The 18,694-nt window shown below is 43.6% G+C and overlaps 1 pseudogene; it reads right to left on the bottom strand.

Annotated features, from left to right (window-relative positions):
- Window positions 1-14,003: 14,003 nt before the first annotated feature.
- On the bottom strand, window positions 14,004-15,585 carry LOC147439362 (uncharacterized; annotated as a pseudogene).
- Between the last annotated feature and the right edge of the window lie 3,109 nt (window positions 15,586-18,694).

The following is an 18,694-nucleotide window of genomic DNA, read 5'->3' as shown; positions in this document are numbered from 1 at the left end:
GCCATAATTAAAAGAGGGATGATAAAAAGCAAGAGAAGAAAAAGGCAAGAAAGAGGACACCCTCGTCTCCATCTTCTTCATCCTCTTCCTCTTATGAAAGCTATGGTGAAGAAGACAAAGATCAAGACAAGAAAAAGGAGAGAAAGAGATCACCCTCTTCTCCACCTTCTTCAAATCCTTCACCTTCTGAAGAAAGTGATGGTGCAACCTTTGAACCATCAAAAAGAAGAGGCCACAGGAAATCCTATGCCGCATGGAAGAGGTCGTCCAAGCTAAAGAAATTCAAAGAGGGAGGGAAGAGCATCTCTTTCCTTACCTATGATGGCACCTTTGGTGCTACGAACAAAGTCTTGGCCTTTATCCAGCAATTCGATGCGGCGTTTGGAGATGAGGGCTTTATAGAGTCCTCTAAGCTACGTCATGTAGCTATGCACTTTCAAAAGTCCGCCAGACAATGGTGGTCTAGCCTAAGAGCCAACGGTGAAGCTCCATGAATATGGAAAGCTTTAAGAGCTTCCATTATGAAGCAATTTTTGGCCACCGATGCCAAAGACAAAGTACTCACCGAATGGCGAAGCTTAAAGCTCTCTCCCAATGAATCCATCCACAAATATGTAGACAAGTTTTGGGACCTACAACTCAAAGCCACTGTCTTCAAAAAGTTGGATTTTGGAGAGAAAAAGCAACAATTTTGTGCGTGCTTAACTGAAGAAATGGCGGAGTATGTCAACTCCCAAAGGCCACATACCATATCGGCGGTAATACACCACACTATGGTGGCCTCTCGAATCAATTTCCAAACGGGGGCTAAAAGAAATAATAAGCCCCCGGACAACAAGGGTTCCAATGAGCCTAAGGGGAAGGACAATGTCCAAAAGTCTCCTAAGGGAAACTCCAACAAAGCTAAAGAGAAGGGAGTTTACAAAGGTAAGAATAAACTCTCTCCTGAAGAGCTTGAGCGTTATCATAAGGATAACCGGTGTTTCAAGTGCGGCGAACAAGGGCATGCGTACCGCGCTTGTCCCCAAAAGAACAACCGCCAAGATCCTCCTAGAGCTTCCTTGGTTGAAATCCAAGAGGAGGAGACTCACCAAACTCACCACAAAGGATCTCCTCTATGCCATGCTTGGGGAAAGGTAAGAGAACATGATGCTTTTATTCTCTTTGACCCTAGTTCTACTCACAATTTTATATCTATGGAGTTAGCCACCAAGCTAGGCATACAATCCTACGAGATGGGAGATGTCCTACCCGCAGACAGTGCCTTCAAGGGGCAAGAAGCTTCAGTCACTCCCTTGATTGGGATATTGAGGCTTCATGTCCAAGGCTATGTGGACAAAGAGGACTTCTTTATCTCTCCTCTCAAGCATGAGGATGTAATCCTAGGGGCACCATGGTTTGACCGCCTGGCTGCCGATGTTAAATTTCCTGAAAGGAGAATCTCCTTTAAGTTCACGGAAAAAGACATGTATATAGATGCTAAGGAAATGGGTAACACTATCCCCATTGTACATACACCAGCTTTCAACAAGTCAATAAAGAGCTCTATTTCCGTGTAGATGATTTTTGTTAAAGATTCTCAAAATGAACCTAATGCTTTAGCAAAAGAAAATAAAAGAAACCAAAAGGAATTAGAGTTATCCAATTTTCTCAAGTGGTTTCAAGATGTTTTTATTGACGACATCCCTTGTGAGCTACCTCCTAAACGAGGTAATGATGACCATGCAATTGAACTTCTTCGAGGAAGCTCAATGCCTAACAAACCTCCTTATAGAGTTTCTCAAGCTCAACAAGAGGAGATTATGCGGCAAGTGCATGAGTTAGTTGAGAAGGGTATGGTTAGGCCAAGCTCATCTCCATTTTGCTCACCTGTACTATTAGTGCAAAAGAAAGACGACACATATCGTGTGTGTGGCGACTATAGAGCACTAAATAGGATCACTATCAAGAATAGGTTTCCCGTTCCACGGGTAGAAGACCTATTTGATAAGCTACAAGGATTGACCTACTTCAGTAGGATTGACCTAGAAAGTGGCTATCATCAAATAAGGATAGTTGATCAAGACATTGTAAAGAAGACCGCATTTCGCACCACATTTGGTCTTTACAAATACATTGTCATGCCTTTTAGCTTGACCAATGCACCAACCACATTCAACCGCTTGATGGAGAAGCTGTTCAGGCCTCATCGAACCTTCACTGGAGTGTTCTTTGATGATATTATCATCTACTCTAATTCATTGGAGGAACACAAGCAACACCTCCAGGTAATATTTCAAGTTTTAAGAGAGAATAAACTTTATGGTAATCGAAAGAAAAGTGAATTTTTCTTGCAAGAGATTCAGTATTTAGGTCATATTATCTCTCAAGATGGCATCCAAATGGATCCATCTAAGTTAGAGGTAATAAAAGGATGGCCTAAACCAAGGAATCTTCATGAACTAAGAAGCTTTATAGGTATGTGTGCATACTATAGACGCTTCATAGAAAAGTTCTCACAAATTGCGGGACCATTACATGACCTAACAAAGAAAAGAGTTAGGTATACATGGTCTGCTAAGGAGAACAATGCTTTCGAAAAGCTTAAAGAAAAGCTTATCTCTCAACCTGTGCTTACACTACCGGATCTCTCAAAACCATTTGAGGTCCAATGTGATGCTTGTGGTGATTGCCTTGGAGCTGTTTTGCTCCAAGAAGGGCATGCCATAGGCTATGAGAGTCGAAGGCTCGACCCTGTTGAGCAAGCTCTAGGCATATATGAAAAGGAACTCCTTGCAGTTCTGCATGCCTTAGACTCATGGAAGCACTATTTATTGGGGACTCCTTTCATTCTCCGAACGGATCACCAAAGTCTTAAGTACTTCATGACGCAGACCAAGCTCTCCAACAAACAAATGATGTGGGCAAATTTCCTTTCGCAATTTCATTTTCATATTGCTCACATTGCTGGCAAGCATAATCAAGTAGCTGATGCACTCTCAAGATGGCCGAGAGTGAATGCGGTTTCCATAGCAACTCACAATGATCTATCTTCAATGATAGAGGAGTACGCTCCCGATTTTAGAGATGTGATTTCAGCCCTTGCATTAGGGAAGAAAGAAGAACCATTTACTTTACAAGATGGTTATCTTCTCTATGGCAATAGACTATGCGTTACTAACTCACTACATGAGAAAGTAATGTATGAATCTCATGCTCCACCTTATGCGGGGCATAGAGGGATTTAGTCTACCTTAAAGGTAATTGAAACATATTTCTATTGGCCTACCATGAAAGTGAACATACAAGATTATGTTTCTAAATGTGTGGTATGCCAAAAGACAAAATTTGATAGAGGGAAGCAACTTGGATTGCTTCAACCCTTGCCAATCCCTAATTCACCATGGGAGAGCATATCCATGGATTTTATCTTTGGATTGCCTAAGTCTATCCATGGGAATATGGGAATATGGATGATAGTAGACAGGTTCAATAAACAAGCTCATTTTATACTTGTCAAAAAGACTATCAAACCATCAAATGGCAACCCTCTTCATTTCACAAATTTTCAAGTACCATGGCTTGCCAATATCCATAGTGTCGGATAGAGATCCTAGAATGACCAGTAATTTCTGGAAGGGTCTCTTTGAGAATTTAGGGACAAGGCTAAACTTCTCTTCGGCCTATCATCCACAAACGGATGGCCAAAGTGAAATAGATAACCTAACCATTCTCAATCTACTAAAAGCCTATGTAACGGAAGTAGATCAAAGATCCCAATGGGAGAAGTACTTACCCTTAGTGGAGTATGCTTACAATAACACTGTACATACTTCCACGGGAAAAGCACCTTTCGAGGTAATTGAGGGAAGATCAAAAAGTCCCTTGCTACTTAAGGTACATGGGAATGTCTTTGCTGTAGATGAGTATAGCCGAGACCTACAAGAATCTTTTCAAAAGATTAAGGATGCTATCTCTATCTCACAGCAAAGGCAAAAGGCTGCTGCTGACAAGCACAGAAGAGCCCAACCTTTAAAGAAAACGATTGGGTCTTGTTAAAGTTTCCCAAGGCTCGATTAAGGCACACGACGGGCAAGAATCCTACGGGCCACCAAAAGTACTATGCTAAACTAGCAAAAAGGTACTATGGTCCCTTCCAGATTCTTAGGCCAATCAATGAGATGGCCTATCAACTCAAGTTGCCCAATCATTGGCTCATACACAATGCTTTCCATGTGAGCCTATTAAAGCCTTACAAAGGAGAGCCACCTCAAGAACCAACTATTGAAGACCCACCGGAGATCGAGGACCAAGAGGAGGTGCTGCAGCCCGAGTCCATTCTCTGACATGAAGACAAGGTATTAAGAGGCGGTAAGACTATGCGACGATATCTTATTAAGTTTAAGAATTATCCTTTTGAAGATGCTAGATGGATGCAAGGCATACAATTAAAGGATAACCTAAACCTTGTCAATGCTTACAATGCTTCTCAAGAGTAAGAAAATGTACAAAATGTTAAAAATGAACAAAGTTTTTGTCTTATAAGACTCTCTTTTTCTTTATTGTGCACAAAAATGAAGTAGTATGCACGCTTAGATCAAGTTGTGGAGACGACGTCTCCCAAACACCAAGTAGAGCTTGTCACTCTACTATGGAAGACTGATAGGACTAATGTGCAGACATGGGCAGCCGCAGGATCTCAAGCGCCAAATGGACTAGTCATCCATTGTGGAATGATGTCGTAGGGTAACATAGGGATCCTCTACCCGCTAAGAAAAGGACTCATGAATATGCTTTATCTTCTCTACACCATAGACGAGGATGACTATGATTTCAAGAGAGAGGTAATGTCATAATAATCAATATCTAATTCTCCTAAATGATTTTCTCATATTAGACTGATCATTTAATGTGGGGAAGTGACAGGGGAGAAAAAGCTAGAATATTGGTTAAGCTAGAAGACCGGCCACAGTAGGGATCCAAAGGAGGGAAAATAGGGATCCAAAGGGGGGCCCATCTGCAAAAGAGCCATTTGCAACAATGGGCTAAAAAGACCCTAAGGTTCAGACCATCAAGACTTCCAAAATGCTAAGGTTCCAAAATTCAAAGGTTGTGTCCAAAGGGTTAAAGCTTAGGGGGAATTGGATGCTTTGTGTGCTCCCCAAAGTCAATGCATATCCCTACATGGGAGGGGGCGAGCCCTTCTTCTAGGGGATGAGAGAGAAAGACACACACACACACACACACAGGCTCCCTTTACACAAAGGGAATTAGGGACACATGTCAGCTCCCTAGCCCAGATGCCCACAAGGTGTGCCCAATGCCTATTGGATGGCCTTGGAGGTGGACCAATGAAATTTAAGCTAGAGTAAATCTAGTTTAATTAATTTAAACAAACACTTAATAAAAGAACCAATGAGAATTAAGTCTCCTAGATGACTATTGGGCAGTCTCCCAAGGGGTCCAATGAGCCTTCAGGAGCCCAATGGCTTGCCTGATTCCTATTGGCCAGGAGGCAAAGGGGTCCAATGAGAGTTTAATTGAATTATTAATTAACCTAAAGCTCTCACAAAAGGGGAAAGGGGGACACATGTCAAAAGGCTATGACTTATGCTGCTCAATGGTGATAGGCTAGCCTTGGGGAGGTCCAATGGGATGAGAGCAAGAGCATTTAGCAAGAGGGCTCGCCCAAGAGAGAGAGGGGGCTGATTTTTGCAAGGCATTATCATACACACACTCACACAATCTCATGTGTGAAGAAAGAGAAGACTATCTCTTCCCAAGCTTTAATGGAGAGCTCATCACCTACTCCAAGCTTGTGAGATAGAAGACTACATCAACACACTCTTGGCATGTGGATGCAAACCCAACCAAGAGCCAAGCTTCAATGCATGCTCATCTCCTCTACCAAGCTAATTACTAAGCTAAATCTATGCTAATATGAGTGATTATGTGAGGAGATGTACATCTTTCTCGTAAGATACTCCTTCTTCCTCTCAATCTACTCTCATACCTTGCTAGCTCTCACCATCTTTGAAGATGTGTGAGGTGTTGGGTCTAAGAACGGGGAGAATTAAAGTTGTGTTTACTAAGTGTTTTGCTTAGTGCATGAAGCTTTTATCTTCATTGCACTAGCTAGTCTTGAAGAAACACAAAGAATTGTATTGTACAATGTCTCTCTTGATGGAAGAAACCATAATACAAAGCCTTTTGGAGGGGGGACCGGCTCCATGCAAATCCGGTCCTCAACTGTTGTCATTATCTTAATTTCTCTCTCTTTTGAAAGTATTGTCGATGCTATCTAACTAGGTGTTATGCTTTTTGTTGCTCTCTCCACCCAAGCACTCTTGTAATTCTCATTAGGAATCTATTCTAATGAAGTGCCCACTATGTTCATGCTCATTTCCGCTAGGCCATTAAATGTTACATTTTCCATCATGCACAGAGGGTGGAATACTTACTTATACTCTTACTGTGCCAGTGTTGATGAGTCGGCACATCCACAAGAGGTCGTGCCTTTCATGGGCTCTACCTTTCCTTCGTTGCTCAGCACGTATGGGGTGATGGCGATGCGTCTAACCACTCCCAGCCTCTTGGCTAGTAGCAATTGCAGGTAATTTCCGTACTCGGCGTGTTGTATGAATTCTACTCCATTCACTTGCAACTTGTCCCCAGCCCACTGGGTTTCACCCGTGGTGGAAAGCTTCTTCAGGATAAGTTGTACAGGTAGAGGAGGAAGATCCTCCACTCGCTTCCCAAAACAACGAGAGCAGTAGCCGAACCACTCTTCCCTAGGACATGGGAATCTTCTTACCACTTCTTCCGGATTGTCGAAGTGGATTGGTAGCACTCGCATGCGTCGTGCAAATCGGTAGGCGACCTTTCGCCGCTTAGCTTCGGATGACTTCCTCTTTGGCAAGCAGGGCACAACCCGGCTTTCTGTGCTTGAAGCACTTGCTTGGCCAGATGCTTCTCTCTTTGGGGTCATGTGTTTCCAGATTGGCTTAACTTCTCCTTACCTTTGGCTCAAGAAGCCCCTTTAGGCCACTTTGGAGTTATAACTTTGACTGCAGTTTCTTTAGGGAAAAGAGGCCTTACCGTTTTCTTCCCTTCCTTGATGTGAATGATTTCTTCACGATGAACATCGATGCAGACGATTTCAACCCTTTCGCTGCCTTCGTTGCTGGCACTCATTGACAGTGTGTCTTGGTTGACAATAGTGGTGGCACTTCACCGACCTCCCACCTGATGCTCTTAATATATGGTTAGAACGAGCAACACGAGATGGAGAATTTACCTCTTGAATACTGATGACACTGCAGCCTGGCAGTAGCACTTCAATGAAGGCGGCTAGTGCCTCCTTCGTCTCCTCTTCTTCCTCCCTCTAGTTAGAAAATTCCTTCAGCCATTCGTCCATGATTGATAGTGGGTGTCACTTTCAGCATTGTAGACTGAAAGGTCTTAGAAAGCCCTCCTCTGTGGGGGCACCAAATGACGGTAGAAAATCGAACCCCGAACCCCAACAACCTCTAAAACGCCGAGGGCAGAATGGCGCGCCTCGAGCCTGTCTCACGGTAAAGCGAATAGGGGGCACCACCTAACTTTGAGCGGCTAGGACGTAAACCATGATGATATGAACACCGCAAACTTACACACGGAGAGAGAGAGAGAGAGAGAGAGAGAGAGAGAGAGAGAGAGAGAGAGAGAGAGAGAGAGAGAGAGAGAGAGAGAGAGAGAGAGAGAGATGTTTGCAAATGATGAAAACCCTTGGGGGTGTGAGGGAGAATTATTTCTGCAGTATTTACAAATGGCACACCGTGGTGATAGAGACTGCTCATTTGATGCATCCCTGTTCAATGGCAAAGGAGCTCGCTAGCACAGTAAAGGAAATTCTTGGCACTGCGTTTCTGTTGGTTGCTCTGTGGATGGGAAGGATCCCAATGATTTGCAAATAGGGATTGATGATGGGGATGTTGAGATTCCACAGAATTAGCTTAATTAGTCTTAGGTAGGTGTCTCTCTAGAATGTAGCGCTTCTAAAGTAAGTTTCACTTTGTGGTACTGCTGCTGGGTTTTTCTTGCAAATCGTTTTTGGACAAATGTCAGCTTGTTATACTTCTAATGAGTGTATGCTCAGCGTGGAGAGAGAGAGAGAGAGAGAGAGAGAGAGAGAGAGAGAGAGAGAGCACCAATTCACATGCTTAAGACAGTGTTCTCGGGAAAAATCAATTTCACAAACATCCATAGAGGAAAATTCTCAAAATAACGGCATTTTTGACAATTAAACTCTATTTTTATTTCTTCCATTATGAGGTGCGTATGGAAATTGGACTAAAGAGACTAAAGCCTAATCATAGCTCTAGGTCATGTTAAAAATGAATATTGGAGTATTAAGACTATCACTAAGAGTCTAGGACTAATGAGAAATGAACCTACATTAATCTAAGGTCAAGGCCAATTACCTATGATTAGCACACATAAAACCTAATTTTATGATGAGTTAATTTTCACAAAGCAAAGTGTTGAAACTTTAAGATGCTTAGCTTTTGAACATGAGAAAACCTTATTTTTTGAATTTTCAAACTGGATTCTATCCTCTTTCCCTCCCTTCAATCGGTTGTTTTGAGTTTTCAATTGGCTCCAGAGAGAGAGAGAGAGAGAGAGAGTGAGAGAGAGAGAGAGAGAGAGAGAGAAGATCCTACAAGGTAATTTGGTTGTGCTCACATGTTGGCTTGGTTGTGCTCACACGTTGGCTTGGTTTTCATGAGGACTAAAACTTAAGTGGGAGAATGTGCAAGGTGAAGTGAAAGAGAAGAAAGATAAGTCAACGCTCGAAGTAGACTTGGTCAGCTTTGGCCCCTGGAAGTGAAAAGACTTTTTCTTGGAGATTCTCCAAGCTTAACATTTTGTTGTAAACATGTTTTGTATATGATGAAAATAGTCGGTGATAATGATTGTTTCTCTTTTTTTTTTAGAGAGAGAGATCGAAGCATCTTCTCTCACTTAATAGCGCTCTTCCTAGTGGACATACATGGTAGCTCTTGGTTTGGCAAGTCTCTATCATCTCCAAAAAATGGGATGTCAATACGATGCAACCCTTTTCCTCATCCAACTAGCAATATTTCCTTACCACCTTGACTTGAGCAGACACAAGCTGAAAAGAGATTGAAATTTACTGCAAACAAATTATGGCCTTCTAGATAGTTTTGCTAGATTTTTCCAAACAATGATCCAAAATGGAAAGGAGTCGCATCTTCCATCTTTATGAACTAAGATGTTCAATTGATCTATATTTAAGTTTTCAAAAAAACATATTTTTGCCAGCAATGGTGACATGTATAAGGACGACTATATTTGTATAATCACGATTGGGGAGCAATGGTGCTGACATTTATTGATTGGATTTAGAGAAATCTATCTCTCTCTCTCTCTCTCTATCTATCTATCTACCTCTCTGTGTGTGTGTGTGTGTGTGTGTGTGTGTGTGTGTGTGATATCTCTTTTTAGAAAAGAAGTATATATATACGTGAGAAACTCACTTGGAAACTTTGCTCGGTTTTGAACTTGCTCGGATAAGTTCGCTCGATGTTTGGTAGAACTCCCAGAAAAGTAAGGTGCTTGATAGTGCATCTTGCACAAATGACGAATGCTTTCTTATGACCCGTTGTTGCTATCATATAAAGTGAAGTACTTTTATGTGCACATCGCGCACAAGTGTCAATCACCTTTTTACCTCGCAATTCAATTCAAACAAATTGTACTTGATAGTGACGAGAGCAAAGTGAACCCCGACGGCCTCTAAAACTCCGGGGACCAAATGGCGTGCCTCGAGCCTGTCACACGGTAAAGCGAATAGGGGGCACCACCTAGATTTGAGCGTCTAGGATGCAAACCACGATGATATGAACACCGCAAACTTACACACACAAAGACGGGGAGAGAGAGAGAGAGAGAGAGAGAGAGAGAGAGAGAGAGAGAGAGAGAGAGAGAGAGAGAGAGAGAGAGAGAGAGAGAGAGATGTTTGTGAATGATGAAAACCCTCGGGGGTGTGAGGGAGAATTATTTCTGCAGTATTTACAAATGGCACGCCGTGGTGATAGAGAGGTAGGGAGAAAAGATGGTGCAAACTACTTGGTGCGCTCTCTAAGACGACTCAATGGTTGTGCTACCAAGAGCGTGTATACGTGTGTGCATCGACCATTGGAGTCAAGAGATGGATGTGGTTCCCTTCGCATGGTGCAATTCCCAAGGCAAACCCAACACACAAGCCCCCTCCCCGTGATGGTGATAGTGTCAACTCTTCCCACTATACTCTACCAAGTGCTGACTTCTCATGGACTGCCCCCCCCCCCCGATAGTGATCCCTTAGTGCCAATTTATAGGTGTTGGCTTCTTGGATTGTGGTAATCCCAGTGTGATTAGGGTAAGCTTTATCGGGGAGACAAAGCAAGTGGTGGGCCCCATGTGGTTGACCCTTGCTTTGTTTTGGGAGGTTATTAAAAGATGAGAATCTCTAGGTGGGCCTTTGTGACCATCACCTAGAGAGAGGAAATTAAAAAAATGGAAATTTTACAATGGCTCGGGTGAAAACTGAAGAAATGATGAAAATACCCTATGAATTACTGGAAACGGCGTCGTGCTTGCGTGTTCCCGGCAAATGGTGTGTTTTCGGTGTGTCGGTGTAGAGCGTACTTCTTTTCGGGGTCGGCCAAGGCATGCCTTCGGCGCATTTCCTATTTTTGTTGTTGGCGGCGCGTGCTTTGGGTCCTCCTTTTTTTTCATTGTCGTCGTAGTCGTGGAATCCTTCGTTTTCCTTGTATTTATGTGCGTACATGCATTGTCGGGGGATATGTGTTCGCTACGTGAGCCGGACAGGCGCCAGGCCTCTGGCTGTGGGAGGTGTGAAAGAGGGAGAACAAGAACAACATATGTAATTGAATCTGAAAATGACCATAATCATCAATTAATTGATTAACGCTTGAGTACAACTTAATCCTTAGCCAAGGCGGGCTATTAACAACACCGTCACTTGGGTCATCTTCTAACTAGCAGTTTAGGCTCCCACTTTACACAATTAACCAGGTCCTCCTTCTTTTTCATTGTCGTCGTAGTCGTGGAATCCTTCGTTTTCCTTGTATTTATGTGCGTACATGCGTTGTCGGGGGATATGTGTTCGCTACGTGAGCCGGGCAGGCGCCGGGCCTCTGGCTGTGGGAGGTGTGAAAGAGAGAGAACAAGAACAACATATGTAATTGAATCTGAAAATCATCATAATCATCAATTAATTGATTATCGCTTGAGTACAACTTAATCCTTAGCCAAGGCGGGCTATTAACAGCACCGTCACTTGGGTCATCTTCTAACTAGGAGTTTAGGCTCCCGCTTTACAGAATTAACCGGGCCGTTAACGACACCGGACTTAAAAGAATGTTAATTCAATCTCTATATGATGATGGTTGTGGAAATTTCCTCTTGTCGCTTTATCTGCTTCAAATACCCGTAGATTCTGCAGTCTTCAATTCTGCTCACTACCTTGATCATCAAGCTTCATTTATTACCAATTATCCTGTATCTTCCTGCTTTATGCACTTTGGATTGGCTTATCTGCTGTTCATGAGCTTTATCTTCACCTCTAGTCGACTTTCTCCGAGTCCCTTAACCCCTGCTTGGACGATACACTTGCTTTCCTCTTCCGAGCTCATGCCAGCTCCATGCAATGCTCCGAGATACTCTCCTTTTCAAGCATGAGAGAGTGAGAGCACGCTTAACTTTCTTGCTTATGTTTGAGAGCAAGAGAAAGTGCCCCTTCCTTGCCGACTCCTTGCTCCCCTCTTCTCTATCATATGCATAAGATGAAGAGATCTTTACTCTTCTTTGTTTGTTAGAACCCTTTCTCGAGAGTCTTGCTTCAAGACTCGGCTCCGAGAGCCTTTACTTTTCCACCTTCTTTATTGTTCGCCTTAACATGCCGAGCTCCGCCTTCTCCAAGCCTTGCTCTCTTCATTTGCTAACCAAGGACAAGAGGACGAGAGAGAGTGCTCGCCCTTGCTTACCTCATTACTCCCTTGCTTAGCTTGATTGGAGATCGAGAGAGAGAGAGCCTTGTTTGCCTCCTTTTGCTCTCCCCTTGCCCTATTCTCCTTCACTTTTTGCTCGTTACGAGCCTTGTTCTCCTTCGTTGATAGCCTCCTCCCTTCGTCTTTTCTTGCTATCTCCGCATGAAAAAAAAGGTGTCCTATTATTAGCCAATAGCGCCGCCACTACTGACGTGGCACAGGAACGGCCACTATGACGTGGTAGCGCGGACTTTCAATAGCGTCGAACTCGGCGAAACCGGTACCGAAGAGGAGCACTATGGCGAGGGCTACACTTCGCGTTTATTCTCCACCACCGACTGAGGACCGAGCGAGCGTGCGCAAGCGTTTCTCTGCCTCTTGCGTGGCTACAGCTGCTCGCCATCGACCTCCTCTTTCTTCTTTTGTTTCACATTCACTTAAAAGACCCTTTTTAGTTCCCAAAGGGTGGCCCTTGAACTACCTGTGGGCGGGCGGGCCTTTGGCCATGCCCTTTAGTTGGGTGGCCTTCGCTTACGACTTTGGGCGGCTACTTGTCACCTTGGGCGGTCGACCATAGGTAAGCTCTAGAAGCCATTGCTTAGCCGCCATAATTGTGGCCCTTGGCCACATAATTGCGACATAATTTAATGGCTTGGCACCACGCGTGGCATACATATCTTTTAAAGCATTGCAAGAGCCGACATTCTTGAATAATGCCAAAATAACCCAGCTCAGCATTGCTGACAACTGACATCGGACTCTGCGCCAAGCCGTAGACTTCTCAAACTGCATAAAATGCATACTAACCCTGATGAGGAGGCCAAAAATCCTAGATGGCACCCCGACCGACCGACCGGACTGGTACGGAGCTGGCCCCCCAGTGAATCTTTAACGGCGGCTAATATCTTGGCGATCGGGACTCCGATCACTGATCTGAAAAGACCGACCCACTCCAAAAAGTGAGCACTTCAAGCCCGTGCATTCATTTCATCTCTGTCACCTCATCTGCAGTTGTCCAATCCGGTACGGATCTGCAATCGACTCAAACTTCAATATGCCATAACTTCTTCATCGTAGCTTCAATCGACGAGCCGTAAAGACATGTCGGTAGAGCACTTCAAGCACTACAGTTCTAGACCATAAACTCCCAGCTGTGCTCACTTCAAGCATAATCATTTTTGGCATTATTGAGGTATCTGTTGGTCCTTTTAAGCCGCATTTGGCATACATTAATCATTAAACTTGGCCTGTTAACAAGCCCTGATCATTGACCATTAAATGTGTCGGCTTTAAAGAAGCTTAGATTGCATTTATCTACTCTTTTTCCGTACATGGCAGCGGAGCTTCACGACATTCACCCCCTCTGAACCTGCACAGCCTCCGGTCTGTGCCAACAACACTTTAATATGCATCTGCTATAGGTACCTTAAGCTCCTTACCCATCATCAGACTCACGTAACTGGTAAACATATAAAAAATGAAATAAGTCTTATACCCTATCATCAATGTTCTAGCTTAATCATTAGGTAGCTGCCCATCAAAAATCGTTGAACTGTATCTGCCATATCTGCAAAGCATTCAATCATGGATAACTTGTTTAGTGAACCCCGCCAGACTCAAGTGCTCCAGTTAATGATGCACACAGCTTGACCATTAAGCTCTCTTTAAGGAACCCTGTCAAGCTCAAGTATGCCTTACTCTGTCTGCACACGGAATGGCCGTCAAGTCCTTTACCTCAAGTTCTGGTAGCAGAACCAACTCAAAAGATGTAAAGATACTTCAACAGTTGTCCAAAGAAGTCAGTTGGAAGCCAACCATGTAAGCTTATTGACCGCATAACAAAACCTATTATGACTCGGCATAATCTAGAAAACAAAATCTTGTACCATGCAACCTGCTACAATATGTAACTGGTACTCTTCAAATCTGCAACTGGCACTTTAGTAGCCCCCGAGATCAAACGGGAAACTAACTAATCATTTGCCCAACTGTGAGCATTCCTTTAAAAAATTTGCACCATCCTCCAGGAACATAGGGCATATAAAGTAGCTGCCAACAATCATAGCTAGCATGATAACCTCCTTGGTCATAAGGTAGTGGATGATCGTATTTCAAGTATATTGCATCTCCACAAACTTTCTCATAGCATAGGAACAAAAAGTCCCAAATTCCCATCATAACAGAACCCAGTGGGAAAATCAATTCAATCACTATGGTTTCCAAAATATCAATCTGCATTTGTGAGTCACTGAATTCCATCACTTCATTTGATACCACAAACGCTGCATGGTTGCCTTCTCTAGTAGGCACAAACTTCTCTAGAGCCTCATTCAAAATAAACATAAGCTCTTCATCATATGTTGTAGGATGTTCTTCACTACTCTTGTCACAAGGAACTCGAAATTCCTCTAGCAGCACATCATCAAGCAGATCCATAAACTCCATATCTTCCTCCTTGGAGGAACCACCTAGTTTGTGAGTATTATCACAGGAAACCACCTAGTTTGTGAGTATTATCACCGGAACCACCTAGTTTGTGAGTATTATCACAGGAAACCTCATGGCTTGTTGCATACATAGGCATGAATTGTTCTGGCAGCTTCACATTCCCATTCAAATATCTTTCCACTTCAATAGCACAAGTCTCACCATGCATTACAAAGATAGCATCAATTTCCTTTTCCATAGCATCATCATAGCAAACCCTGTAACCTGTAGCAGTCATAAACTGATCATCATCCATCACCCCCTCTTAATATGCATCTCCATAATCATAATCTTTGTCTTGGTTCACATCAAATACATATGGTTGAGCATCAAATACATCTACATCATCACTAGTGTCCTGAAATGCAGCCATATACATCATCCAAAACAATTGCTTTTGAATGTAATGTTTCATAAGCATTCTCTTCATGCTCTATACCCAAAGAGAACTTCAAATGGGCATCCACATCACATATTGACTCTGACAAACATGTTTCTTGATCACCGCTAGCAACTATGCTTGTATGCAAACCATGTTCTGGCTCTGAGAAACCTGCTTTCTCATTTATGTCACTTTGAGAGGATATGACTGCATGTTTAGCATCCATAGAGTCATAGCTGCTTTGGAATAAAGAAGACAATCCCAATCGAGCATAAACAATATCTACTATGAAATCATAATCTGCATGCAATAATGTCTCGTCTTCCAGAAGACATGCATCAATAACAGATTCTAACTTAGCTCGGATAGAATATTGATCACCTGTATGATATGATTTTTGCATTAAGAAAAATGGCTCCTCATCTTGTCTGCTTTGAATTTTTTGAAGCTCCAGGTCTTTATTCAGTGAGATCCCCTGTAAAATTGCTTCTGCAAAAGCATCCCAATTATTTGCAGATGTTCTTGCAATAACTTGAACTTGCTCCTTAATATCGTCACACACAAGCTATTCAAACTCTGAAATCATTTGAACTTCTGGCACTCTTTCACGCTTCATTTCTTGCTCGTAGCACTCTAGGTAGCCTTTTGGATCATATTCACCATCAAGCATTCATCTTTCATCGCACACTACATCCAATGTTGCATTTAAAGCTTCTTCTATCTACTTCTTTGTCTTCACGACTTCTACTTCATGCAATGATCCCTGCATCACTCGCATCATCTTGGAAAAATCTGGAACTCCTGATTTTCCATTAGAAACATGTGTGATAAATTCTTCATCTCCGTTGAATCTCCATCTCCATCTCCCATCCTGGCTCGTTTCGCGTCGGGTTCACCAAAGATGTCGGGGGATATGTGTTCGCTACGTGAGCCGGGCAGGCGCCGGGCCTCTGGCTGTGGGAGGTGTGAAAGAGAGAGAACAAGAACAACATATGTAATTGAATCTGGAAATCGCCATAATCATCAATTAATTGATTAACGCTTGAGTACAACTTAATCCTTAGCCAAGGCGGGCTATTCACAGCACTGTCACTTGGATCATCTGCTAACTAGGAGTTTAGGCTCTCGCTTTACAGAATTAACCGGGCCGTTAACGACACCGGACTTAAAAGAATGTTAATTCAATCTCTATATGATGATGGTTGTGGAAATTTCCTCTTGTCGCTTTATCTGCTTCAAATACCCGTAGATTCTGCAGTCTTCAATTCTGCTCACTACCTTGATCATCAAGCTTCATTTATTACCAATTATCCTGTATCTTCCTACTTTATGCACTTTGGATTGGCTTATCTGCTGTTCATGAGCTTTATATTCACCTCTAGTCGACTTGCTCCGAGTCCCTTAACCCCTGCTTGGACGAAACACTTGCTTTCCTCTTCCGAGCTCATGCCAGCTTCATGCAACGCTCCGAGATACTCTCCTTTTCAAGCATGAGAGAGTGAGAGCACCTTTAACTTTCTTGCTTATGTCTGAGAGCAAGAGAAAGTGCCCCTTCCTTGCTGACTCCTTGCTCCCCTCTTCTCTATCATATGCATAAGATGAAGAGATCTTTACTCTTTTTTGTTTGTTAGAACCCTTTCTCGAGAGTCTTGCTTCAAGACTCGGCTCCGAGAGCCTTTACTTTTCCACCTTCTTTATTGCTCGCCTTAACATGCCGAGCTCCGCCTTCTCCAAGCCTTGCTCTCTTCATTTGCTAACCAAGGACAAGAGGACGAGAGAGAGTGCTCGCCCTTGCTTACCTCATTACTCCCTTGCTTAGCTTGATTGGAGATCGAGAGAGAGAGAGAGAGAGAGAGAGAGAGAGAGAGAGAGAGAGAGAGCCTTGCTTGCCTCCTTTCGCTCTCCCCTTGCCCTATTCTTCTTCACTTTCTGCTCGTTATGAGCCTTGTTCTCCTTCGTTGATAGCCTCGTCTCTTCGTCTTTTCTTGCTATCTCCGCATGAAAAAAAAGGTGTCCTATTATTAGCCAATAGCGCCACCGCTACTAATGTGGCACAGGAACGGCCACTATGACGTGGCAGCCCGGAAAAGCCTTGTTTTCCTTCGTTGATAGCCTCCTCACTTCGTTACTTCGTTAGCTTAGTGGAGATTTTCAGATCTCTCCCCTCCCATTCACCCACGTGGCAGCTATTTCAACGCTTAAAAAAAAGCTGCGCCGTCAAAAGCTGGCAGCTATTTCGAGCACTAAAACAAAAGCTCTGCGTCGTGAAGCTGGTAGCTATTTCTAGCGCTAAAACAAAATCTCTGCACTGTGAGAAGCTAATAACAAAGTAATAACGCTCTCCACAGTTCGGTTCTCTCTCAGCTTCAGGTTCTCAAAAGCTAATAACGCTCTCCACAGTGCGCAGTTACGTCAAGTATGCTCTCCATAGTGCGCGGGTCCCTTCAGAGTTCGCAGCTAGGCTTAGGTTCTCTCTCAGCTTCATGTTCTCTCTCTCTCTCTCTCTCTCTCTCTCTCTCTCTCTCTCGCCCCCCTCTCCCTTATCCACAGTTTTACAGAGTAGCATGGGTCTCTAGTTCTTTTTGCTACCTGCTTTGTCTGATGGCGTTTGTTTACTCATCACTTTATTCCTTGTGTTCAATCAGTTGAAAAGGCCTCAGGTTCTCTCTCTCTCTCTCTCTCTCTCTCTCTCTCTCTCTCTCTCTCTCTCTCTCTCTCTCTCTCTCTCTCTCTCTCTCTCTCTCTCTCTCTCTCTCTCTCTCTCTCTCTCTCTACTTGCCTCCCAACTTTGTCTTGGCTGCGCGAAGCATCTTTCATGCTGAGCCTGCTAGAACCTAGACATCTACTTGAAGTATTTTTCATGCCGACCTGCTAGAGCCTAGACATCTACTAGAACCTAGACATCTACTTGAACTGTGGGAGCTCGCAGGGAGAAGGGTTGGGGGAAGCGGTGCCGGCAGCACGTCCCTTGGCAATGGAATCGCCGGCGGCAGCAACATGCTGCGTTTCTACACAGACGACGTCCCTGGCTTCAAGATGAACCCCACCTTCGTCCTCGGCATGAGAGTCTTCTTCATTGCAGCTGTCGCACTCCTCCACGCTGTTTATGCATATCGATCTGCTGCTTAGCTATTAAGGCCTCTTTTCTTGGTTTTAGTCATAATTTTGTAAGGTTGTAAGGATCTGTAAGGTTGCGAAATTGACTGCCTACAAGTCTGTTGTAAAATCTCTTGAGCAATTTTGCATTGGATACATCTGATTCATCACGAGACGTCGTCATTTTTGACAAGTTTGGGTATGGCCGGATGGTTGTGAGTCTTTGTGCATACAATAACGTATATGTATGCAAGTTTCAAAGTATGTATGTGTGTTGCTTTTCTTGCGCGAAGCATCTTTCATGCCGATCCTGCTAGAACCTAGACATCTACTTGAAGCATCTTTCATGCCGAGCCTGCAAGAACCTAGACATCTACTAGAACCTAGACATCTACTTGAACCATGGGAGCTCGCAAGAGAAGGGTTGGGGGAAGCGGTGCCAGCAGCACGTCCTTGGCAATGGAAGCGTCGACGGCAGCAACATGCTGCGTTTCTACACAGTCGACATCACTGGCTTCAAGATGAACCCCACCTTCGTCCTTGGCATGAGTGTCTTCTTCATTGCAGCTGTCGCACTCCTCCACGCTGTAGGAAAGATCTATGCATATCGATCTGCTTGTTAGCTATTAAGGCCTCTTTTCTTGGTTTTAGTCATAATTTCGTAAGGTTGTAAGGATCTGTAAGGTTGCGAAAT

The sequence above is a fragment of the Adiantum capillus-veneris genome, chromosome 16, assembly GCF_014529385.1.
Source record: "Adiantum capillus-veneris isolate H3 chromosome 16, ASM1452938v2, whole genome shotgun sequence".
Taxonomy (NCBI): domain Eukaryota; kingdom Viridiplantae; phylum Streptophyta; class Polypodiopsida; order Polypodiales; family Pteridaceae; genus Adiantum; species Adiantum capillus-veneris.
This window is presented reverse-complemented; position numbering and strand designations above follow the sequence as displayed.